At 39.7% G+C, this 27,522-nt stretch overlaps 1 pseudogene; it reads right to left on the bottom strand.

The window, feature by feature from the left end:
• On the bottom strand, positions 1 to 27,522 carry LOC130221818 (oocyte zinc finger protein XlCOF6-like; annotated as a pseudogene).

The raw sequence follows: 27,522 nt of genomic DNA, 5'->3' as shown, positions 1-27,522 counted from the left end.
ATGCTAATTATTTATTATAAAATGCAACTCGTAGAACAATCAAAGTAACGAAAACATGTCTAGGGATAATAATGAAGATGAAGAACTTAGGATATAATCACAACAACACATTAACTACATGATACAAGTAATGCAAAACAAAACCATAAGGTTAAAGAGTCAATAAGATGGCAGGTCTTGCAATGAGGACTCCTGAGTAGCCACAGCGTCCTGGAGTAGCACAACAACTCTTTTATATACCATTTGATGAGTAATGAAGGCATCCAATCAGGATCTACCACATACTCCAATCTGAAGTCTTGGGATCATCACAGTGTATTAATATTGTAAAACTTAATACCTGTTGCTCTGCTTAAACCATAAAATATTCATCAAGTTTGTATTCTACTCACAAAAAGTAAATGTAGTGAACTAGAAAGAATCTTGAATCTAAAAGTAAAGAAACACAGGACGAATGAATGGACTTTCTAAACTTGAGGCCCTGGTATAAAGCAAACTAACTATCCTGGAGCTTCCCTTCTTTGATGTGCGGTGTCTTCCCAGGGATTTGTTTCTCAGTCAGGAAGTCAAACAGAGAACATCATCCAAAACAACATTAGAAAAGTTGAAACATGTGAAATTCTGTTGTACGGCACTGCGAAAAGGGGTGGGGTTAAACAAGATGATTAGATATTAAAAAAGTGAGTGATTGGTCCATATTTTAAATTTCTGCCCAGAGAGGACATGTTTTGAACTTCAATTGGTCTCACACAGTCAATTGATGCAGTTTCTCAGGCCAGAGTTCACCAAGCTTGAACTTTGCAATGCAGTGAACTGCAAAACTTGACGCACGAACTTGCTTTTCCGATCTGACGCATTCGCGTGCATATGATTAGATGCCTATGGGGAGAAAAGTCTAGTGTGACCGCAGCTTTAGTGCAAGTGAATGGTTTCTCTCCAGTGTGGCTCATAATGTGTAGATTAAGGGATGATGATCGGCTGAAACTCTTTTCACACTAAGTGCAAATGAATGGTTTCTCTCCAGTGTGGATTTTTTTGTGCCTACTAAGGGCATATATTTGGCTGAAACTCTTCCCACACTGAGTGCATGTAAACGGTTTCTCTCCAATGTGGACCCTCATGTGTTGATTACGATGTGATGAACAGCCGAAACTCTTCCCACACTGGGTGCATGTGAATGGCTTTTCTCCGGTGTGGATTTTTTTGTGCCTACTAAGGGCATATATTTGGCTGAAACTCATCCCACACAGAATGCATGTGAATGGTTTTTCTCCAGTGTGGATCCTCATGTGTTGATTAAGGTGTGATGATTGGCTGAAACTCTTCCCACAGTGAGTGCAGGTGAATGGTTTTTCACCAGTGTGGATTTTTTTGTGTTTATTAAGGGCTGATATTTGGCTAAAACTCTTCCCACAATGAGTGCATGTGAATGGTTTCTCTCCAGTGTGGATCATCATGTGAATATTAAGGTTTGATGATTGGTTGAAACTTTTCCCACACTGAGCGCATGTGAATGGTTTCTCTCCAGTGTGGATCCTCATGTGTTGATTAAGGTGCGTTAAGCAGTTGAAACTCTTCCCACACTGAGTGCATGTGAATGGTTTCTCTCCAGTGTGGATCCTCATGTGTTGATGAAGGTGTGATGATTTCCGGAAACTCTTCCCACACTGAGTGCATGTAAATGGTTTCTCTCCATTGTGGATCCTCATGTGTTGATGAAGGTGTGATGACAGTATAAAACTCTTCCCACATTGAGTGCACATGAAAGGTTTCTCTCCAGTGTGCGTTTTTTTGTGTCTACTAAGGTTATATATTTGGCTGAAACTCTTCCCACACTGAGTGCATGTGAATGGTTTCTCTCCAGTGTGGATGTTCATGTGTTGATTAAGTTGTGATAATTGTATGAAACTCTTCCCACACTGAGTGCAGGTGAATGGTTTCTCTCCAGTGTGGATCCTCATGTGTAGATTAAGGTTTGATGATTGGCTAAAACTCCTCCCACACTGGGTGCATGTGAACGGTTTCTCTCCAGTGTGGATTTTTTTGTGTTTACTAAAGGTTGATATTTGGCTGAAACTCTTGCCACACTGAGTGCATGTGAATGGTTTCTCTCCAGTGTGGATCCTGATGTGAATCTTAAGGCTGCCTTTTCTTCCAAAACTCTTTCCACACTGAGTGCAGGTGAAACGATTCTTGTCTCTCCTTTTCAAAATACCATCAGTCTGTAAATGATCATTTTCCTCAATTTTGACATGATGTTCCTCCTTTTTAATCTCCTCATTCTCTTCAATTAGGTCTGAAATTAAAAAAACATTAGTTTTCATTAAGTCTTAAAAACTCTCAAAAGCTGTAAAGTGAAAAGACACTGGGAATATTGGCTACACACACTGTAATTTAGATGCACATTAATGTAAAATAAATCAGATCATATTTAGTTGTCCATTACACGTATACACATATAAGCAGATTCAATTCATCTTTATTTCTCTAGTGCTTTTACAATGTAAATTGTGTCAAAGCCGCTTAACATAGAAGTAAATTGAAACGGTCTCAGTCCAGTTTTCAGTTTCCTACATAATTGATCAGAAGTCATTTTTAATCATATTGAGGAGACCTATCTGAAAACTGTAAATGGCCTATTATAATTTGTATGTATTCAGGCGGTGGGGATAGACGTGCTGTAGCAAGCTCCACTGACTAGCTATAATCTTCACAGAAAATCCTGCATTAATTTCCCTTACTGATAGAATATCAACTTCATCAAGACATTGAAAAGTCAATATTGTTTATGGCGGAACACATTCTGCGTCAAAAAGGATGTAAATCTCGACCAGTTTCTAGCATAGCCAAAACGAGTGATCTCGACATGCCGGACAACATGACAGAAGGAAGTGGAATTGATTGATTTATTGATTGTATTTGACAATTTTAACAAAAATATACAGATTAGTTAGAGTACTTCATACATATTTTAAAAACTGTTGAATACACAAAAAAGCCACAGGCTTATTTTCATTGTGGTCCTCGATATTCTTAAAAAATGAATGATCAAATCATAAATGGAGTGCAAACATCATCAGCTCAGCACAACAAAATCCTCAAGATGAAATATCGTTGCAGACTTTGTGGAAGGAAAATAAAGGCAGCAAAAAAGAAGTCAGCAAACAAATTAACCGGATAGCCAGTGATATCCAAACTAAACTAAAAGACAAAAGACTGAGACGGAAACTAGAGTAAGCTCCACAGAAGACAACCTAGGAGATATCTTTCTCTAAACGAGTGTCTCTTATCTAAAAGATAAAGTACAAGATTTGGAGAACAGAGGCAGACGATCTAACATACGCATTGTAAACCTGCCGTAAAAACCAGAAGGTATAATGGTTTAATTTCTGGAACCCTTCATTCCTGAACTCCTTTGCGCGGAAAACTTCCTAGCTCCTCCGGTAATTGAAAGAGCGGAATGGGAAATATCTCACCTAGCAGAACGACTCCAATGGTAATTGTGGCAAAACTCCTGAATTTCAGAGATAAACAGAAAATCCTTCAACTTGCAAGAAAGCGAATGGAGGTATACTTTGAAAACCCGTGCATCCACTTTTTCCCACATCAGCGTGGAGCTGCAGAATGCACGGAAAACATATACAGAGGTCAAGTGAGTGTTGAGAGATCGGGAAATAGAGTATTCCTTCCTATATCCTTCCAAACTACGGATCATACATATGGGGAAATCGAAGATTTTCTCCACTCCATTGGAAGTAAAAAACGTCATTGACTCGCTCAGCAATGACACAGAACCCTCGAGGTCCAAATAAGAGCCAACAATACTGATCCTCGAATGGCCTTCAGTTTATAGAGGTTACATTATTGAGTTTGGAATCCCAAATGTTTTCTTTTCCTGTTCTTCAGTCTCCCACTTTGTTAATCGATAAGACTATACATTGATAATAGGTGATTTATATAGCTCGTCAGCTTTAGCTACAAGTTCAGTAGCAAAGGTTAGTAATACGGCTATTGCCTTTTTTGTTGTTTTTTTTATTGTTCTATGCATCAAGATGATTGTTTATTTCTTAGTTTGTTTACTTAATTTTTACTTTAGTTATTTATTTTTCATGCAACAATATATTTCTTATATATTTACATTCTGTAAGGTTGGCAGAACATGGGTGCAGTGGAGCCCTTCTACCTCCTATTTTAGAGTTTTCGTTAAATGGCTGGTATCCTAATCCAACAGGGAGGTCCCTGCCCACAAGGGGGCCTGAGCGAGGTCTGTGGGGGGGTTGCGTCATATTGAAAACATTTTTTAGCATTGGACAATTAGGAGAACGATCATGCCTTAGTTCATTTTATCCCCTGGCTGACCAAAAAAAAAAAAAATGGACAAATTTGTAGTTCATCCCCCACAAAAAAGATCGAGTCTCACCGATTCGCCTTCAGCAGCTAATACTAATGACCCAAGCATACTGGACCCAGGTGAGGAAGCTCCAAACCTTCAAGTGGGATGCAGCACTAGCAATACTGGAAACGAGAAATGCAGGAAATACCAAGAACTATGGTTTTATTCAATTTTCACAAAGCAAAGAATCCCTGACCCATCCACAGTGTATTATCTGCACTACGGTTTTTTCTAACGAATGCATAAGGCCATCCAAATTGATAAGAAATTTGCAGACGACTTATCCCCAATACCGCGAGACAAGCTCAGAGCATTTTTTGAGCGCAAGGCAAAAAACTTGCCACACACCCAAAATGAGATGAGGGACGATACAGATACTGACTAAAAACGTAAAAAATTGGCAACAAATTACCAACTAATGTAGGAGAGTAGCATTATTAATTCACAAAAAAACTACAATTCTACCTGATAAGAGCACATACTGATAATACTGGAAGTTATGTTAGAAGGCTTAAGCCTACTCTTTTCACAACCCTAGAAGCCATGGGTTTTGAGTTATATATAAACATTTCAGTGTCTCCCATTAAACATTCCCAAATCGTATTTAATAAAATAAAATTTAATAAAATCGAATTAAATAAAATATTTGCTGACTTTCTGTGGAGAAGTAAAAACTCTATAGTAAAACTTCCTAAACTCAAAGCATAATACAAAAAAGGTGGAATAAACTTTCCCAATTTCAGACATTATTAATTAACATCTCAATTCTGCCTATATGGATTTGGTTACATCCCAATACGATTGATACTAGATGGACAGATATAGAACAATGGGAGATGAGCTCAATCCCACTGAATGTCATCCCTTTTTTGGGGTCTAAAGTTGCTTATCTACATTTACTAAATCACAATCTATGCAGCTTCAGTGATGTGCTACCTCTGCAAAAACCCTATTATTCCTCATGGCATTGCAGATAGCACACTAAAAGCATGGACAAACAAAGGCATAGTGGCACTGAATGACTTTTACTAAAATGATTCATTTGTGAGCTTTGAATGACTTTACCAGACATATAATATTCCCAAACATAACTTATTCAAATATTTACAAATTAGACACTGGGTTAAAGAGATTACTGTGAAGACATTCCCTAAACTTCCCGCCTTATCACCACTTGACAATGTCATGCACAATAAAATCATATTGTCCCCAAAAGGTATTACATCAATAAGCCACTGCATAATATCAAACACTGTAAAAAACAAAGCACACTACAGTAATATTTTGAAAGATGGGAAAAGGATCTTGGCAGCAAGAGTGGGAGTGCATTATGAACAGAATGCAGACTACTTTAATATGCACTACACATAGACAAATCCAATTTAACCAATTGAATCAGACATATTATACTCTCACAAAACTTCACGTTTAATTCTAATATATGCCCAAAATGTCAAAGGTGCAATGCAGCTCAAAGACACTTGCTGCATGTGCTTTGGAATTGTCCTGTGTTGGCTCATTTCTGGGAATATATAATTGACATATCATCAAAAGTTACAGAAAAGATATCCAACTCAGCTCTGATTCTAGAATCTGGATATTAGGGGACACTGAACTACTACATCTCATCATAAAAATACTTCACACTTCTGGCTGGAACGGCTGAAAAAAAAGCATTTTAATTAACTGGAAATCATCTCACCCTCATACTACATAACATTTGATCAACAAATTTATTTCCTGAGAAGATACTGTTCAGCATTAGAGGATCACCAAGAGACCTTTTCTGGTGTACCTTACATTTCTTAGATGCATGCTTTAGGGTATATGTGTATGTATATATATGTATGTATATACATGTCTTTTTAAAACTTTTAATTTACTATTATTTTTCTTATTTTATTTTTGTTTTTTTTGTGTGTAAACTTAGGGACATGGTTCTGCGCACCACGATATTGAACTCCAACATCTCTGAGGGAGATTATATTACCTGATAGCCTATATGAACTTGAGAGATTTTAAAAATAAAAGGCATTGAAGAAAAAAAGGAACAACACGCAAATCACACCTGTCATCTTGCCAGTGTATGCTGTGTAGTGTGTATAGCGCATATTATGCAGCGCATATCAACTGCCGGCAGGTGAGAGAGAGAGAGAGAGAGCGCGCGTAAAGAGCTCAAAGCCGGCATATAACCAAAAGCAAGATCATATCGTTATAAACATTTCATTAACAATACTTATGGAAATATTTATACATTTACATGGTGTTTATTGAGATTGTGTAATCTGTATAGGCTGTCTGATCTTTACAGAAGCTGTAAACTGATATGCGCACGATGACGGCAGTGATGTTCAGCTCTGACGAGAAGCTTTTATTTAGCCTGTAGTCTTTAGATTTTTACATAATGTTCTATTACTTAAAATTTCTTTCATTTTTTATTTATAGTTTATAAATGAGTGCTAGCTTGTTTAGCTGTGATCATTATGCAATGATCATATTGCATATTCGGTTTGTTCTTCAGTAGCCTATATATTTGTTAATTATGTATTTTATACACGGATTGTTTATAAGGTCTTAGCTATTAACATATAATATTAATATATTACAGATTAGTACAGAAAGTGCTTACTGCCGTGGGGCTGCGTCTGATACAAAAAACTCTTAAATAAAGAAAAGAGGTGGAGAAAGCCCAGCTGATAATGCTTTACTGATCCTGTGGAAAAGCAATAATGAACCGGTATAAATAGTTCTGTATAAAGTTAAACCCAAAAGATTCAGGGTTTGGAAATAACATTTAGGGCTGAAACTCCAGAAGCCCAACAACCCCCCGTGCCACCCCTAATCAGGAATAAACACCAACCTATTTGTTGTTCAGTGTCTTCATGTTTAATTCTGCAGGGTTCTGGATCACTCATGTTCTCGCTGTCCTTCAATCAACTCTTCACTGGAGCCTGATGGGAATATTCCAGTGTTTATAGCCGAACTGGAGGAGGAGGAGCTTCACTGGAGGAGGAGGAGCTTCACTAGAGAAGGAGGAGGGGCTTCACTGAAGAAGGAGGAGCTTCACTGGAGGAGGAGACAATTATTCTAATTACATGCTGTTTGCTTTTAATGGCATATCAGCAGCACTGGCTATATTCATGACAACACTTGTATTAAATATTCAATATATAATTGACGATCATAAGTGTTTCTGAAACATCATTAATCAGTTAAAAACACACAAATAACAGCAACACTGATAAAGTCTTATAAGCTCTTTCAGTCTGATCAATGATAAATATTGTAAAATTCCTCCAGAAAACACATTTTTAAACATTTGCCTTCAAATATTTCCTGAATAAAAACATTCTCTAATATCATTTAAACATATACATTCTGTTCAAATATGTTTTACCATCAAAATATTCTCACACAAGTTACACATAGGTTTCTCTTCCCTGTTCAATAAATGTGTGTGTAAGTCTTGAGTGGCCGATTCTACATCTCATCTGTGCAGCGTGATCATGTCTCTGATTGCTTACATTTATCTCTCAATACTTTAATAAATTAATTATTAAGTGTTTTTTACTATTATACTAATCCCACATTCTGTTTTACTGCTAAATAAAGCGTTTGCGTCTCTTCAGAAGTGTACAGAAGCATATTTTAAGTTAAAAAGATCAATATTAAACAAGCACTTAGTGAACGAATAAGATGGAGACACAACTGAAAGGTGCCCAGATACAGGGTTTCTGCAGGTTTCACCAAGTTAAATTAAAGATGTTTTAAGACCATTATGAATGAAACTTTTAGACCCATAAAGGGACTAAAGGCTAATGAATTGTTCAAATGGCCCAGATGGAAAAGATTTTATTTGCCCTTTCCAAATTATAAATTTAATAATACAATAATACGTTAATAATAAAATATGTAAATATTTTAGATTTTATTTCTTAACTAAATATTTAAATATTGTGTAAAAACAAGCGAGCTCTACTTGTATCCATACACTTTTTTCAACATTAATTTTCTTTAAAATAAAAATGAACAAATGTTTTAAAAGTTTAAGACTATAATAAACTAAATATATACACAACAATCTGTCCAGGTCGGTGTCTTCAGCAGTAAATAGATGGAGAACTTTTACACAAATGTTACTGTAATGTAAATAATTAAACCATTATGATAAAGAGAGTTAAAAATGAGCTTTTTAATGAAAAGTTTAAAGTTTTATTGAGATGATTGTTGGTGATTGTATGGGTTTTGGCCAGATTTGATAGCAATACATGAACAAAGGAAAATTAAGACCTGTTTAGAAAAGATTTAAGACCCACAACACAATATTTCAGTAAAATCTGGATTTTGATATTTAATACATTTTAAGACTGCAGAAACCCTGTAGATAACCCGTGAGTAACGCATTACACAAGTGTTTACAGCGTAGCATCGAGCTAAAAACAAGAGAGTATATTAGCATTGAGCACATATGTTAAAGCAGTTCAACCCGCAAGATAATTGCAGCAAATCTGCGAACGCTACAAAGGTCAGATATAATACACTTACTTTGAATAGACGCACAACACCCGTAACAGAAGTGGAGTTAAAGGAATTCAACAGCAAACAGCAAAGCTCTGCACTCTCCGCTCTCCGCCTCAGACTGAGCGCCGGGGGCGGGAGATTTGCCTGCACGCTGATCAGAGAAAGCCGATTGGTTGCCCGTAGGCGCTCAGAGAAAGCTGATTGGCTGCCTGTTTGTCAATCATTCTCTCGACAGCAGAGGGAATCATTTGTGTTCAGATTAATTCTTCTTCTTCTTCAGTCTCTTCAGAGGAATATAACACTGTTTCTGTGCAATCCCTGAGTGTATAATACCTTCAGTTAAGTCTGGCTATAAAGTTTTTTAGATTATTTGATATTTGACTGCACAAATCTTCTCAGTACATGTCAAACAAAGACATTCGCTCAATTATTAATAGATCTCAGATTTCTTTCCCTGTTTGTGTGAGTGTTTGGAATAATATATTTAAGTGACAGAATGGGCCGAGTTTGACAGAAATTCCTCTGATATAATAAAGTTGGTGAAGTCTCTACTCATAACTGCTCTCCACTAAATCACAAACTTGCTCAATCTAATAATCTTATTTCCCCAAATGCTCTTTCTGTATTGAGTCTGTAGAAATATAAAGTCATTTGCTTTGGGAGTGTACTTAATATCAAGTGTTTTGCCTTGACTTTTCCAGTTCTCCTAAAAATGCTTTTATCCAAACTTTTGTTTCCTCTAAAATTGTATTTTTAGTTACTCGTTGAAACTAGACCAAGGGCGAAGGTTTGCACTAGAATTTGGTGGGGACAGGTGAATCAAATGAATCAGTTGAATGTTGAATGTACTGGCTAGTTTGTTATTTGACTATAAACAAGTTTTAACAGATTTCTGTTCATATATAATGATAGATGATAATAAATTTGTATTTTTAAAAATAAGTATCTTTTCTTTATTCTTAATTTTCATTTTTTATAAAACTGAAATAAAACTTACAGTTTAAATGCACATAAAAACTGTATAATACAAATAAAAAAATTAAAATAGCATGGCAATTTGACAAAATGTTAGGAAATATATTTGGTGCATCAAAAAGTCTGGGTATGATAACCATTCAACAAGATAATCCAGCAAAGATTGTTCTTAAAATGTTACTAAAATGCAATATTTATACCTCATAATTAAACAGAAAATCAGGCGAATATCTGCAAAAAGGTTTTTCTGAAAAAAACACCTCTTTTAATAAGCTGGCCTGATAGAGTAATGTTAAAATAATGTTTATTAACTGATAAAGAGAGAGTTTAAGAAAGACTTCTGATTATTTTAGCTATAATGCAAATGTAACATGTCTCATATATCAGTGTTAATAAAAGATGGAGCACAGGCTGTAGTTTTTCTGACAACTTGTTTCTGCAGTTAGTTTTCAGGGCATATTATTCACAGATTATATCTGTCTGCTATAACGTATGACTGTGTGTGAAAGTGGGAGAAACACGAGCTTTAACGACATTGTCATGATGGACTCATTCAGTAGCAAACCTTCCGTTGAAAAAAAGCTTCAAATGCAGCCACAGCCTCTCACATGGTCAGGTCAGAGAGCTGCTGAACATCCTTACGAGCAGAGCACCGGTTCAATACGCATACTCGGGTGAGTTTCCCTCTTTGCAAGAACGTATAGACAGAAAAGATGAACCAAAAACCTTTTCTCAACATCTCTCCAAGCATGGTCAAACTCTTCTCATTAAGAGGAGCTACCGCGGCGCCCATCTCAAATTATATAAATGGAAATACAGAAATAGGGGCTGGTTATGAAATTGGAGAGTGGGCTCAGCTTACGCCAGGTGAGAAAAGTCACATTCTTGCAGGGTTTGAACCTCTTAAACTGTCTAACCCAAATAAGTCGACTGTCTAACCCAAATAGAGGCTGTGGCTTGACAACAAAATTTGGGAATTGCTGATGTTCAATCAATAGGAGAGAGTTTAGTCCCTGTATCCAAATTACCTTAAATCCAAATGATACAGTATGACCCCAGAGTGCCTGAGGATTGGGTGGGGTATTGTGATGCATACAGAGAATACAAAGATCAGGTTCAAGAGGTATTGGGGAAAGGCGACTTTGCCTGGATTAATGTTACCCAGGTTAAGCAAAAACCAGGATCTCTAGAATATCTTTTTTTTTTTTTGTACAGCATTTGAAAACTCACTGAGCTGTAAATAACTGTGATCCAGAATTTGACAAGCCATTTTGGCTAGAATCTGCTGCAAATGGGCTGACATTGAGATTTAGCACTCACTGGCTCTGCTGAATTTTCAACTTGGGATGACCTGGCCTGATGGAGCACAATGTGCTGGGGTCGGTTACAGGAGAGTGATGGCTGTTCAGGCCCAGCCCCTCCCTCTGGTAAATGCTGCAACAAATGTGGGAAAGCAGGTCATGTTTCCAAATTTAGCAAAAATGACCCCACTATCTCTGTGAATGTGTAAAAATGACAAGTCTAAGAACAAATCTGTCCTCTCTGAGAGTGCCATAGCTAAAGTTTTCAAATTGGTGGGTGAAGAATAGGGGTCAGTTGCCTACGTTTTTTGTGTTGCAGCTGACCCCAGGCCATTTACACATGCATTGTTAGGAAGCCGGCAATGTTTAGCATTAGGGTCAAGTTAGCATCACTAATATTACTCTTAAAAAGACATCAGAATACATGTACATTGATGGATTCAATAGACCTGTTCTATAAATATGTTCCTGTTCTGAATTTTACACTGCAGATGACCCCGAAGATCAATGGGTTAAATTAGGGCCACACAAAGCTTCAAATGGGTTATGGAAATTTCATGATGAATTTGTTTGTCTATCTTCTGCTCGTACTGAACTAATGTATCTGTATCATGGGTTTCTATCATGCAGGTCCAGAGAAGTTACATCCAATGATCTCCAAAACTTGGTGGTGTAAGTTGCAAGCAGTGTCTCGTGTGGTCTCCAGGTGAAATCTACCTCAAAAATGAAAGATTCCCTTGGGACATACTCCTCGCCCTCAGGCACCTTGAACACATTTTTTTCATTGGTCCACTGCCCCCTAGTGGCAGCTTTTTGTACATTCTTGTCAATTTGAGTCATAAAAAGACCCATTATCCCTCAACTAGACTTATTTGTTCTAGAGACCCACTATCCCCCAACTGTACTTATTTGTTCCAGAGACCAACAATCCCCCATTTGGACTTACTTGTTCCAGAGACCGACCATCCCCCAACTGGACTTACTTGTTCCAGAGACCCACCATCCCCCAACTGGACTTATTTGATCCAGAGACCTATCATTCCCCAACTGGACCTTAGTCGGTCCAGACGCTCACTAGAAAGAGCCACCATCCAGAGACCCACTATCTCCCAACTGGACTTTTTTGTTCCAGAGACCGACCATCCTCCCAAACAGACCCACTATCCCCCAACTAGACTTATTTGTTCCAGAGACCCACTATCCCCCGACTGGACTTATTTGTTCCAGAGACCCACTATCCCCCAACTGGACTTATTTGATCCAGAGACCTATCATTCCCCAACTGGACCTTAGTCGGTCCAGACGCTCACTAGAAAGAGCCACCATCCAGAGACCCACTATCTCCCAACTGGACTTTTTTGTTCCAGAGACCTACCATCCCCCAACTGGACTTATTTGTTCCAGAGACCCTACCATCCCCCAACTGGACTTATTTGTTCCAGAGACCGACCGTCCCCCAACTGGAGTTACTTGTTCCAGAGACCTACCATCCCCCAACTGGACTTATTTGTTCCACAGACCTACCATCCCCCAACTGGACTTATTTGATCCAGAGACCTATCATTCCCCAACTGGACTTTTTTGTTCCAGAGACCTATCATTCCCCAACTGGACTTATTTGTTCCAGAGACCGACCATCCTCCCAAACAGACCCACTATCCCCCAACTAGACTTATTTGTTCCAGAGACCCACTATCCCCCGACTGGACTTATTTGTTCCAGAGACCCACTATCCCCCAACTGGACTTATTTGATCCAGAGACCTATCATTCCCCAACTGGACCTTAGTCGGTCCAGACGCTCACTAGAAAGAGCCACCATCCAGAGACCCACTATCTCCCAACTGGACTTTATTGTTCCAGAGACCTACCATCCCCCAACTGGACTTATTTGTTCCAGAGACCCACCATCCCCCAACTGGACTTACTTGTTCCAGAGACCCACCATCACCCAACTGGACTTACTTGTTCCAGAGACCCACCATCCCCCAACTGGACTTTTTTGTTCCAGAGACCTATCATTCCCCAACTGGACTTTTTTGTTCCAGAGACCTATCATTCCCCAACTGGACTTATTTGATCCAGAGACCTATCATTCCCCAACTGGACTTACTTGTTCCAGAGACCCACCATCCCCCAACTGGACTTTTTTGTTCCAGAGACCTATCATTCCCCAACTGGACTTTTTTGTTCCAGAGACCTATCATTCCCCAACTGGACTTTTTTGTTCCAGAGACCTATCATTCCCCAACTGGACTTATTTGTTCCAGAGACCGACCATCCTCCCAAACAGACCCACTATCCCCCAACTAGACTTATTTGTTCCAGAGACCCACTATCCCCCGACTGGACTTATTTGTTCCAGAGACCCACTATCCCCCAACTGGACTTATTTGATCCAGAGACCTATCATTCCCCAACTGGACCTTAGTCGGTCCAGACGCTCACTAGAAAGAGCCACCATCCAGAGACCCACTATCTCCCAACTGGACTTTATTGTTCCAGAGACCTACCATCCCCCAACTGGACTTATTTGTTCCAGAGACCCACCATCCCCCAACTGGACTTACTTGTTCCAGAGACCCACCATCACCCAACTGGACTTACTTGTTCCAGAGACCCACCATCCCCCAACTGGACTTTTTTGTTCCAGAGACCTATCATTCCCCAACTGGACTTATTTGTTCCAGAGATCTATCATTCCCCAACTGGACTTGTTTGTTCCAGAGACCAACCATCCGCTAACTGGACTTACTTGTTCCAGAGACCCACCATCCCCCAACTGGACTTTTTTGTTCCAGAGACCTATCATTCCCCAACTGGACTTTTTTGTTCCAGAGACCTATCATTCCCCAACTGGACTTTTTTGTTCCAGAGACCTATCATTCCCCAACTGGACTTATTTGTTCCAGAGTCCGACCATCCTCCCAAACAGACCCACTATCCCCCGACTGGACTTATTTGTTCCAGAGACCTATCATTCCCCAACTGGACCTTAGTCGGTCCAGACGCTCACTAGAAAGAGCCACCATCCAGAGACCCACTATCTCCCAACTGGACTTTTTTGTTCCAGAGACCTACCATCCCCCAACTGGACTTATTTGTTCCAGAGACCCACCATCCCCCAACTGGACTTATTTGTTCCAGAGACCCACCATCCCCCAACTGGACTTATTTGTTCCAGAGACCCACCATCCCCCAACTGGACTTACTTGTTCTAGAGACCCACCATCCCCCAACTGGATTTGTTCCAAAGACCAATCATTCCCCAACTGGACCTTGGTCGGTCCAGACGCTTGCTAGAAAGAGCCACAATCCAGAGACCCACCTTCCTCCAGGTTGGTTCAGACGCTCGCTAGAAAGAGCCACCATCCAGAGACCCACTATCCCCCAACTGGACTATTTTGTTCCAGAGACCCACCATCCCTCAAACGGATTAGTTGTTCCAGAGACCAACCCTCCTCCCAAAAAGACCCACTGTCCCCCAACTGGACTTTTGTTCTAGAGACCCACCATCCCCCAACTGGACCTTGGTTGGTCCAGACGCTCGCTAGAAAGAGCCACAATCCAGAGACCCACCTTCCCCCAGGTTGGTTCAGATGCTCGCTAGAAAGAGCCACCATCCAGAGACCCACTATCCCCCAACTGGACTATTTTGTTCCAGAGACCCACCATCCCCCAACTGGACTTATTTGTTCCAGAGACCTACCATCCCCCAAACGGATTAGTTGTTCCAGAGACCAACCATCCTCCCAAAAAGACCCACTGTCCCCCAACTGGACTCATTTGTTCTAGAGACCTACCATCCCCCAACTGGACCTTGGTTGGTCCAGATGCTCGCTAGAAAGAGCTACCATCCAGAGACCCACCTTCCCCCAGGGTGGTTCAGACGCTCGCTAGAAAGAGCCACCATCCAGAGACCAACCATCCTCCATATAGGATGAGTTGATCCAGAGACCTACCATCCCCCAACTGGACCTTGGTTGGTCCAGATGCTCGCTAGAAAGAGCTACCATCCAGAGACCCACCTTCCCCCAGGGTGGTCCAGACGCTCGCTAGAAAGAGCTACCATCCAGAGACCCGCCTTCCCCCAAACGGATTAGTTGTTCCAGAGACCTACACTCCTCCCAAAGAGACCCACTATCCCCCAACAGGACTTATTTGTTCCAGAGACCTACTATCCCTCAAATGCACTTAGTTGTTCCAGAGACCAATCATCCTCCAACTGGATCTTGGTTGGTCCAGATGCTTGCTAGGTCCAGGTGCAAGTTTTTACATGTTCGCTAAAAACACGCTGTTTTACTTAAGGAATTCTTGGTACTGCATGGAGACACTGGTCTCAGGTGAAGCCTCTTGAGAACTGCCACAACCAGGAAGCTGCCTTCCAAAACTAATACTTCATAGTAATGTCTGGGTGTTAATAGTTTAATGATAATTGTGTGGTATGTGTTGCAGCAGAAGCCACTGGGGTCTGCTATGAGGCTGAGTAAGAGAGAGTAGCCCAACTCTGATTTCCTACACATAATTCTTTATGGTAAAACAGTTAAATTACCTTTATACCCAAGTGCCGCTGATCCTAGGCACCTTATGTCCAACTATCTGCCCAAGGCTAAGAATCAACTTGGCTCAAATTGAGTTGTTAAATCTGTTGTCAGGATTTGTGTAGAAAGTAAAATTTTGTCAGAGATGATCTCACACGGACTGCGGATTCATTGGTAATCTAAAAACTAAAAGGCACTTCCTGTATGTACTGCCTCTTGTTGAATTGCTGAATGTCTCCTCAATTGTAAGTCGCTTTGGACAAAAGCCTCTGCCAAATAACTAAATGTAAATGTAAGATTGGGTGGCACTTATGGAGCCAGATCAGTCTCAAAAATAATACATTTACAACATAACATTAATACTTGCACAGCACAATTAATTCAAAACACAATTTGTGAATTCATAAGTGAAAATCATAAATATTTCCCCATATGAATTGTGATTGAATTTACAAATCGGACTTAAGGAGATGGTCATCCCTAAATTTGTCCCTCTGGGCTAAGGTTAATGTACTCTAAATGAATTGCCTTCCTAAAATTACTTCTCTGCTTCAGTTTATCTCTGTAAACAAGCAGAAACATTTTACAAAGTGTTATGACCTGCTCATCTGATGACAACATAAAAGTGACATCAACCAACAAAATAGTCTGAATGCAAGTAATTTATTATAAAATGTAACACGTAGAACAATCAAAGCAACCAACAAATGTCTAGGGATAATAATGAAGATGAAGAACTTAGGATATAATCACAACAACACTTTAACTACAAGGTTAAAGGTAATTTTTTCCTCAATGTACACACAGCAGCCTATATTGACAGAAAAACACAGAAATGTTGAGATTTTTGGCAGATTTATTAAAACGGAAGTATCACATGGTCCCAAGTATTCAGACCCTTTTTTCCTCAGTATTTAGTAAAAGACTAGGCTGAATACTTTTCGTACCCACTGTGTGTTGACTTACAGTGCATTTGGAAAGTATTGATAGCACTTCACTTTTTCCACATTTGTTTATGTTACAGCTTTATTCCAAAATGGATTAAATTGATTTATTTCCTCAATCTACATACAATCCCCCATAATGAAACTGTGAAAAAGAGTTTTTGAAATTGTTGCAAATTTATTAAAAATAAAAAAGTAGTAAAATCAGATGTACATCAGTATTCACAGCCTTTGCTCAATACTTTGTTGATGCACCTTTGGCAGCGATTACAGCCTCAAGTCTTCTTGAATATGATGCCACAAGCTTGGCACACCGGTCTTTGGGACCTCTCAAGCTCTATCAGGTTGCATGGGACGCGACAATGTACAGCCATTTTCAGAGATGTTCAATAGGATTTGGGTCTGGGCTCTGGCTGGGCCACTCAAGGACATTTAAAGAGTTGTTGTGAAGCCACTCCATTGATATTCTGGCGGTGTTCTCTGGGTCATTGTCCTGCTGGAAGATGGAGCGTCGCCCCAGTCTGAGGTCAAGAGAACTCTGAAGCAGGTCTTCATTCAGGATGTCTCTGTACATCGCTGCATTCATCTTTCCCTCTATCCTGACTAGTCTTCCAGTTCCTGCTGCTGAAAAACATCCCCACAGCATGATGCTGCCACCACCATGCTTCACTGTAGGGATGGTATTAGCCTGGTGATGAGCGCTGCCTGCTTTTTTTTCCAAATGTAATGCCTGGCGTTCACTCCAAAGGGTTGAATTGGAGTCTCATCAGAGCAGAGAGTTTAGTTTCTGATGGTCTGAGAGTCCTTCAGATGCCTTTTGGCAAATTCCAGGTGGGGATTCATCTGGCCAATAAACCATACAGGCCTGATTGGTGGATTGCTGCACAGATGGTTGTCCTTCTGCAAGGTTCTCCTCTCTCCACAGAAGAACGCTGGAGCTCAGACAGTGTGACCATCAGGTTATTGATCATCACCTCCCTGACTAAGGCCCTTCTCCCTCGATCACTCAGCTTAGATGGCCGGCCAGCTCTAGGAAGACTCCTGGTGGTTCAAACATCTTCCACTTACGGATGATGGAGGCCGCTGTGCTCATTGGAACTTTCAGAGCAGCAGAAATGTTTCTGTAACCTTCCCCAGCCTTGTGCCTCCAGACAATCCTGTCTCGGAGGTCTACAGACAATTGCTTTGTCTTCATGCTTGGTTTGTGCTTTGACATGCACTGTCAACCCTGGGACCTTATATAGACAGGTGTCTGCCTTTTCAGATCATGTCCAATCATGTGAATTGACCACAGGTGAACTCCAATGAAGCTGCTGAAACATCTCAAGAATGATCAGTGGACAGAATGGACCTGAGCTAATTTTAGAGCTTCACGCCAAAGGCTGTGAATACTGATGTACATGTGATTTTTTTCAGAGCTTAATTTTTAATAAACTTGCAACAATTTAAAAAACTCTTTTTCACACTGTCATTATGGGGGATTGTGTGTAGAATGTTGAGGAAATCAATCAATTTAATCCATTTTGGAATAAGGCTGTAACATAAACAAATGTGGAAAAAGTAAAGCGCTATCAATACATTCCAGATGCACTGTATATTCAAAATGAAGGCTACTATGGCATTTAATAATTTTGTTTTTAAATAAAGTACTGCATTAAATAATTTTTTTACAGTTTATATAGCTATAAAATGAAAGTCTCAGGTTGGTGATGAGTTACCATCTGCAAAAATCATTTAAATCAATCAGGATTTGTTTTATTCAAATTATGTGGGCTATTTTATATATGGACTTTTATAAGGATTATTAATAACTGTAATTATCCATTGGAAAAAAAAGGTTGGTTGTTTTGTCATAAAAAACTCTGTGACACACTGACTTGTGGCCATTTCCAAAGCGGAGCACATTTCAGAAGGTTTTGCCTTTGCGGCTTCTTTCTCCACTTGTGCAAAGAAACGGAGGTGTTTAAGATGCAGATCCAGGACAGAGGCGATCAGCATCAGCGCTGGTTTGGCCGTCAACTCAAAACTGTGGCAAGCAATATCCTTTTCATTTTATTTTGACAAAATTCGACTGTAGGCAAGTGTGGTTGCACCTGCAAACGCTCCACAATTAACAAATATGCGTTGCATATTTATGCAGCAAAGCATCAAAAATACGATTAACTTTTAACGGTTTTAACTAATACCATTAATCAGTTAAAATGCATACTTTCGGTTATGAGCATCCCTAATTGACACCGATTATGTCTATGGTTTCTCTCAAGTGTGGATGATCATGTGTTTATTAAGGTTCGATAATTGTATGAAACTCTTCCCACACTGGGTGCATGTGAATGGTTTCTCTCCGGTGTGGATCTTCATGTGTTGATTAAGGTTTGACAATTGTATAAAACTCTTCCCACACTGAGTGCATGTGAATGGTTTCTCTCCAGTGTGGATCATCATGTGTATATTAAGGTTTGATGATTGGCTGAAACTCCTCCCACACTGAGTGCATGTGAATGGTTTCTCTCCAGTGTGGATCTTCATGTGTTGATTAAGGTTTGACAATTGTATAAAACTCTTCCCACACTGAGTGCATGTGAATGGTTTCTGTCCAGTGTGGATCATCATGTGTTGATTAAATGATGATGATTGGCAAAAACTCTTCCCACACTGAGTGCATGTGAAGGGTTTCTCTCCGGTGTGGATCTTCATGTGTTGATTAAGGTGTGATGATTGGCTGAAACTCCTCCCACACTGAGTGCATGTGAATGGTTTCTCTCCAGTGTGGATCTTCATGTGTTGATTAAGGTTTGACAATTGTATAAAACTCTTCCCACACTGAGTGCATGTGAACTGTTTCTGTCCAGTGTGGATCATCATGTGTTGATTAAATGATGATGATTGGCAAAAACTCTTCCCACACTGAGTGCATGTGAAGGGTTTCTCTCCGGTGTGGATCTTCATGTGTTGATTAAGGTCTGATGATTGTATGAAACTCTTCCCACACAGAGTGCATGTGAATGGTTTCTCTCCAGTGTGGATTTTCATGTGTCTATAAAGGGATGTTGATTGGCTGAAACTCTTGCCACAGTGAGTGCATGTGAATGGTTTCTCTCCAGTGTGGATCCTCATGTGATTCTTAAGGCTGCTATTTCTTCTTAAACTCCTTCCACACTGAGTGCAGGTAAAACAATTCTTGTCTCTCCTTTTCAAAATACCATCAGTCTGTAAATGATTTTCCTCAATTTTGACATGATGTTCCTCCTCTTTAATCTCCTCATACTCTTCAATTAGGTCTGAAATAAAAAGTTGAATTTTTAGTAAGTCACAGAAACTCAAAAGCTGAAGTGAAAGACACTGGAAACATTGGCTACACAAGCTGTAATGTTGGTGCACATTAATGTAAAATAAATATGATCATGTTTAGTTTGGATTTAATCTGAGTTCACATTTGTAAAGGGTCTATTTTTATTTGTATATATTCATAAGTGCAACAACATTATGTTTTTGTTAAATTAATAAAACAGATAGGGAATATGTGTTCATCCTGTGCCTGACTGGCAAATGCGTCAGAATAAAGAGCTGAATCTCCATGAATATTTATTTAACAGAAATGACAGACCTGAAATGTGCAACAATCTTGCATATTTATTAGTTTAATCTTAGTGAATGCAATACCTTTTGCGATGGTGTACACAATATTAATTTTTTATTTAGCTGCCACTTGCACAGCTGACAATGCTATGATGATTAAATAAAGGATTAAAACCTCTCACACTTAAAATGTTTAGATTCAGTGGCAAACAGTTACCTGAAAACTTTTTTTATATTATGTAAATTTATTAAACTTTCATAAACCGGTATCTGTAACTTTAGGTGGTTTCTAAAATAAAATCTGTCAGGGATATTTTCATTCTCTTGTAGCAGTGAACATTTAGCAGTGAGAATGGTCGCATGCCAACAATTTTATGCACTTGCACAAATGCTCCCCAATGTATTTTGAAGTCACAAACTTTCAGGTGCATAGGTGACCAAAGCGGTCGCAATTTTAAGCCCTGTGTTTGAGCATAAGCATGTGCTTCAACGCACATGGCACACACTAGTCCAGAGGTCGATTATAGAGTTTGTGATCGCTTCATTTGATCTCAGACTGTATGCTTAAGGACTTGTGTAAAGAAAGGGACAAAGCTGTCAACTGATTACCACCTGGTAGTGAATTGGATACACTGGCTGAGGAAAGGACCGGATAGACCTGGCAGGCCCAAATGCATCATCAGGATCCTCTGGGAATGTCTGGCTGAACTACATATCAGAAGCATTTTTAACTCTTACATTCAGTAAGACCCGGTGGTGGACACTGGAAGGGATACCATTAAGCTGAAGGAGGAGTCTTACCAGGCGTGGCTGGCTTGTAAGACTCCCGAGGCAGCTGATGGATACCGACAGCCCAAGAATGCTTTACGGGCGGTTGCATAAAACTCAGGCCTGGGAGGAGTTTGGGGAGACCATGGTAGATTACTAATTGTCATCCTCAAAGAGATTCTGGCAAACCATATGGTGCCTAAGGATTTAGAAGGAGTTCCACACCTTGAGTTACTGAGGTAGTTTGCAAGCTCTGCAGGGGCAAAACAGCGGGGATGGATAAGATCCATCCTGCATAGCTCAAGTCTCTGGATGTTGTGGAGCCGTCTTGGCTACTATGCTTCTACATTGAGTTAGGGGACTGTACCTCTAGAGTGGGCAACTGGGGTGGTGGCTCTCATTTTTAAGAAGGGGGACCGGAGGGTGTGTTCCAAGTGGATTCGATCTCTGAAAGGATCCCACAGGATTTAAACTCTGCTGTTTGCAGATGAAGTCCTTTTGGATACACGGGACGTGGAGGACATTGAGCATGCACCGGGATGGGTTGTTGCCGAGTTTGAGGTGGCAGGGATAAGCCCAAGGCCATGGTGGTTGACTGGAAAAAAGGTGGATGGCATCTCCAGTTTGGGAAAGAGTCCTTAAGCCAGATGGAGTTCTAGTACTTTGGGGTTTTTGTTCATGAGTCAGAAAAAGATGAATGGAAGACAAAAGGAATGTAAGATTGAAAGGCAGATTGGTGATCTGTTGTGGTGAAGAAGAGGAGCTGAAAGGGGATGTTATCAATTTACCAGTCAGTCTAAAATCCTACTCTTACCTATGGTCATGAGCACACAGACAAGATCTGGAATACAAATGGCCAAAATTGTTTCCTTCGCAGCATGGCAGGTCACACCTCAGAGATAGTGTGAGGAAATCAGTCACCTGGGAGGAGCACAGAGTAGAGCTGCTGCCTGTGTCTCAGATGCTCCTGGACTCCTATCTAAGGAGGTGATCTAATTAAACAAGACAGTGAGAGTCCCTCTTATATAAATGATGAGTGCAAATCGGATGAAATTCCATCTGAAATATTTATTGGACAACAACACATAAGAAAAGGCTGAATAAATTGACCAATTAGCTGAGATTTATCTAAACGTGAGATGTTAAGATGGTAATTCTAAAGTCTTTTAACCAATGAGCTAATGCAGGGATGTCCAGACTCGGTCCTGGAAGGCCGGTGTCCTGCAAAGTTTAGTTTCAACCCCAATCAGACACATCTGGGCTAGCTAAACAAGCTCTTACTAGGCATTCTAGAAACATCCTTGCAGGTGTGTTGAAGCAAGTTCGAGCTAAAATCTGCAGGGCACCGGCCCTCCAGGACAGAGTTTGGACACCCCTGAGCTAATGGAAACATTTTACAAATAGTGTTTTAATATTGTAAAACTTTACACCTCCCACTCTGCTGAAATCATTTTAAAAAATCATCAAGTTTTTTATTATAATCGAAAAAGGAAATGTAGTAATCTAAAAAGACTCTTGACCATGAGAGTAAAGAAACTTTATTTAAAACAAAAGAAACAAATACACAAGACAAAGCTTGGGGCCATGGTATACTGCAAACTAAATTGAAGAACATACTAAAGTGACATCATTTTGGACAAATTCCTGCTGAAATTATGTTCTTATTGAGTACAGTTGGAAACAGCTTGCCCAAATTTTTGGAGAATTGGTTTTGGTAAACACCTTTGAGCTACCATTGGCCCGTGGCAATTACGCAATCAGTGGGCGTCTCCTGGAGCTCCGCCTTCTTTGAGGTGCGGTTTCTTCCCAGTGAGGTTTCTCATTCAGGGAGTCAGACAGAGAACATCATTAAAAACAACAACAGTACCCACATGAATACACTGGAGAGTGGAGCAGCAGAGCTGTACAGATGTATCAGCACCTGCGCGATCACTCGCAGAGAGATTTTAATGACTTGGTGGGGGAGTGCGGTAGAGGTGCTGTTTAACAGATGTTTATGTTTTGTTTTCTCTCTCTCGTCATCATTATGTTTAGCAGTAAACGCGAGCAGCGCAACACAACTGTCAATCAGTTTTTCAAACATTCTTCAAACAGGAAACATCCTTTGCACTCAAGAAAATGTTCTGCTGCATTCATATCAAGTGTGCAGCTTTTTATCCATGTGTTTCTTAAGCTGCACTGAACGAGTGAAACTGTGTAGACGTTGATCATGTCTATGGTTTCTCTACAGTGAGAATCCTCTCATTTGTTTTAGGGTTCCTGACAGACTAAATATCTAGTTGCAGTGTCAACACTACTATGGTTTCTCCTCAGTGTAAATAATATCATGTGTTTTCAAATGTACTAACCGAATAAACCTTGTCACATTGTGAACACTTGCAAGGTTTCTATCCAGTGGGAATCCTCTGGTGCCGTTTCAATTCTCCAGCTGTAATAAAACTCTTCTCACACTCAACACACATATACTCCCACACCAGTGTGGCTCTTCATGTGTTGATTAAGGGTTGATGATTGGCTGAAACTCTTCCCACATTGAGTGCATGTGAATGGTTTCTCTCCAGTGTGGATCCTTGTGTGTTTATTAAGGTTTGATGAGCTGCTGAAACTCTTTCCACACTGTGTACATATTAATGGTTTCTCTCCAGTGTGGATCATCATGTGTTTATTAAGGTGTGATGACTGGCTAAAACTTTTCCCACACCCAGTGCATGTGAACGGTTTCTCTCCAGTGTGGAGCTTCATGTGTAGATTAAGGTGTGATGACTGGCTGAAACTCTTTCCACACTGAGTGCATATGAACGGTTTCTCTCCAGTGTGAATCTTTAGGTGTCTATAAAGAGATGGTGATTGGCTGAAACTCATCCCACACTGGGTGCATGTGAATGGTTTCTCTCCAGTGTGAATCATCATGTGTAGTTTAAGGGATGACGAGTGGCTGAAACTCATCCCACACTGAGTGCAGATGAATGGTTTCTCTCCAGTGTGGGTCCTCATGTGTTGATTAAGGTTTGATGATTGGCTGAATCTTTTCCCACATTGAGTGCATGTGTATGGTTTCTCTCCGGTGTGGATTTTTTTGTGTTTATTAAGGGCTGATATTTGGTTGAAACTCGTCCCACACTGAGTGCATGTGTATGGTTTCTCTCCGGTGTGGATCCTCATGTGCAGATTAAGGGATGATGATTGGCTGAAGCTCTTCCCACATTGAGTGCATGTGAATGGTTTCTCTCCAGTGTGGATTTTATTGTGTTTATTAAGGGCTGATAATTGGCTAAAACTCTTCCCACATTGAGCGCATGTGTATGGTTTCTCTCCAGTGTGCATCCTCATGTGCAGATTAAGGGCTGATAATTGGCTGAAACTCTTCCCACACTGAGTGCATGTGAATAGATTCTCTCCAGTGTGGATCTTCATGTGTCTATTAAGGGATGATGATTGGCTGAAACTCTTTCCACACTGGGTGCAGGTGAAATGATTCTTGCCTCTCCTTTTCAAAATACCATCAGTCTGTAAATGAGTTTTGTCCTCAATTTTGACATGCTGTTCCTCCTCTTTAATCGCCTCATTCTCTTCAATTAGGTCTGAAAAAATAAAATCAGTTTTTATTAAGTCTTAAAAACTCTAAAAGGTACAACATTGGCTACACAAACTGTAATATTGATGCATATTAATGTAAAATACATCAGATCATGTTTAGTTTAGTCTATTACACGTATACTCATATAAGCGGATTCTTACATGACTGACCATAAAAGTAATTCTGGTCATATTGAGGAGACACAGGTTTGAAAACTGTAAATGGCCTATTTTTATTCGTATGTATTCATAATTACAACAAAATGTTTTTCTAAAATTTGTAAAGCCGACAAGGAATACTTTCTCATTCTGTGCCTGACTGGCAAACACGTCAGAAAGTTCTGGGGTAACAGCTAAACAAACAGCTGAATGTCCGTGAATATTTGCCTCACAGACATGATACATACCTGTACAACATCTGCATAAAGGGTGGAACGTTGGGTCGTTTTCATCCATTCTGGGGCGATTTGAGGCTTAAGGCTGATTTATACTTCTGCGTCGTGCACACGTACGCTCCGTTGCAGCCCATGCAGGGACGCATAGCCCTTGCCATCAGTGACGCTGACGCACACCTCTCAAAAAATGTAACGACATGTAGCGAAAGCTCTGTGATTGGTCGGTTTGGTAGCGCTGACAAATGGGGGCGGAGGAAAAAGCCGCACTGAACAGCTCTCCGCCCACACTATCCTCTTGTTAAGTGAGACGTCATGCAAAGCGGCTTCCGGGTCCAATCGCTCTATCAAACTGTATGGGGAGACTCATCAAATGGTAATAAACATTTACAAAGTGCTGTGATACTTTCGAAAATTATATATATATATATATATATATATATATATATATATATATATATACAATATATATATATATATATATATATATATATATATATATATATATATACACATACATATATATACATATATATACATACATATATATATACATATATATATATATATACATATATATATACATATATATATATATACATATATATATACATATATATATATACATATATATATATACACACACACACATATACGCCTAATATCTGATGGCCAGAAAGTAATATTATTTTATAAATTGTTAAATTATTGGTGTCTGTGATGCAGCAGGTCCAGAGACTGTTGTGTACACTATGATTTTATATAAAATTCACTGTAATGCATGATAGGACTAAAAAGGGGTCGTCATAAACAAATATTTTCTCATTTTAAATGAGTAGCGGCTTGGACCCGGAAACAATATTCCATACATCATCAATACGTCATGACTTAACAAGCGGATACAGCCCGATGAAGCATGTGTTTACAAGTGTGAAGTTCAGTGTAGGAGCTCTAGATGGAAACTGTTGTTTTGTGTTCACCATATGATTAAAGTTGCTGCTTGTCTGCCGATTACCTCCTCAAAATGAGCGAGTTTGAGCCACTTGAACATTAAAGTAGGGTTTAGAAAAAACAAAACACCAGTAAAAAATAACTCAACACAGAAGAACATAAACACCTCACTGCCAGCTAGTGTTTCAGAAGTGTTATTGCAGAGCAACACAAATAGTGCGCAGGAGTATAAATGCACGGCTACACGCATTACATGCGCCGTGGATCATGCTGATCACTCAACGCAGAAGTATAAACCAGGCTTTCACTTGGCCACAACTTTCTGTTTCAGCAAACGGACTGATTTTTGAGGACATCTTATGTTGACATATTTTGGGAAAATGCTTTGAAATAAAAACAAACTCAATGCTCTCTGTGAAACTTGACTCCCTTTTCGTTAGGGTTAGGCTCATGGCTAACCCTAGATTCATGGCTGTTTTTGCTCCATTGACTGAGTTACAGAGCGAAAAAAGTGCACAAGAAAAGGACAACAGGAAGATGCATGTTTCATACACACCTTCTTAAAACAGACCCATGATCAGCAGTATGAGGGTACAGAAGACATTAGGGTAACGTTAGATGAGTAAACTAGCATTAACCAGGCAGAGGAGGCTAACGGTAGTGCAGCACAGACTGGATTCATCATGTGTCTGAACAGGAGAAAGACAGACAGAAAAAGACCCTGAAGAGGAGAGAGACGGGAGAGAGGAGGTATAGTGTGTGTGATTTTGGATACTTCCAGCTTTATAATCATGTTGACCTGTGCTGTTTGTCTACTTTTCATCACGAGGACAATAGAGAAGATACAGGGAGAGGAGGAGGGAGACAGTATGAAAACATTAATAAGTCATAAGTGTGTGCATTATGGACTCAGATCACATCACATCACACTTGATGTAAATCAGTATATTGTTTAAAGTATGAATGAGTAAACGGTGTAATTTGAAAACTCTAACCATTATGATTAATTAGTTGGAAAAAGCTCTATATGGTCACATATTTACTATCTGTATGTCAGATGTCAGGGTATACCGACACTTCTCCTCAGAGCCCAGAGGGGTAAATGTTTAACAAACCTCCTTAAACTGATCATTTGATCAAAACATGGGAATAAAAGACACCTGAGCTTCAGTCCCTATTGTTTACCTTGTGAACAGAAAATGTGTTTATTTCTCTCTGTCTTTATAGAAAATCATTTGTTTTTGTACAATAAATCAGATCAACTGTTCAAAGCTGTTCATCATTATTGTTCTTCAGGCTTATTAATAAAGAATCAATAATAAACACCAACCTATTTGTTGTTCAGTGTCTTCATGTTTAATTCTGCAGGGTTCTGGATCACTCATGTTCTCGCTGTCCTTCAATCAACTCTTCACTGGAGCCTGATGGGAATATTCCAGTGTTTATAGCTGAACTGGAGGAGGAGGAGCTTCACTGGAGGAGGAGGAGCTTCACTGGAGGAGGAGATAATTATTCTAATTAACACATTCTGTTTGCTTATATTTATGTTTTAATGGCACATCAGCAGCTCTGGCTATATTCA

The sequence above is a fragment of the Danio aesculapii genome, chromosome 3 (assembly GCF_903798145.1).
Source record: "Danio aesculapii chromosome 3, fDanAes4.1, whole genome shotgun sequence".
In the NCBI taxonomy this organism is placed as follows: Eukaryota; Metazoa; Chordata; class Actinopteri; order Cypriniformes; family Danionidae; genus Danio; species Danio aesculapii.
Note: the sequence above shows the minus strand (reverse complement) of the source record. Positions and strands in the feature narration are given on the sequence as shown.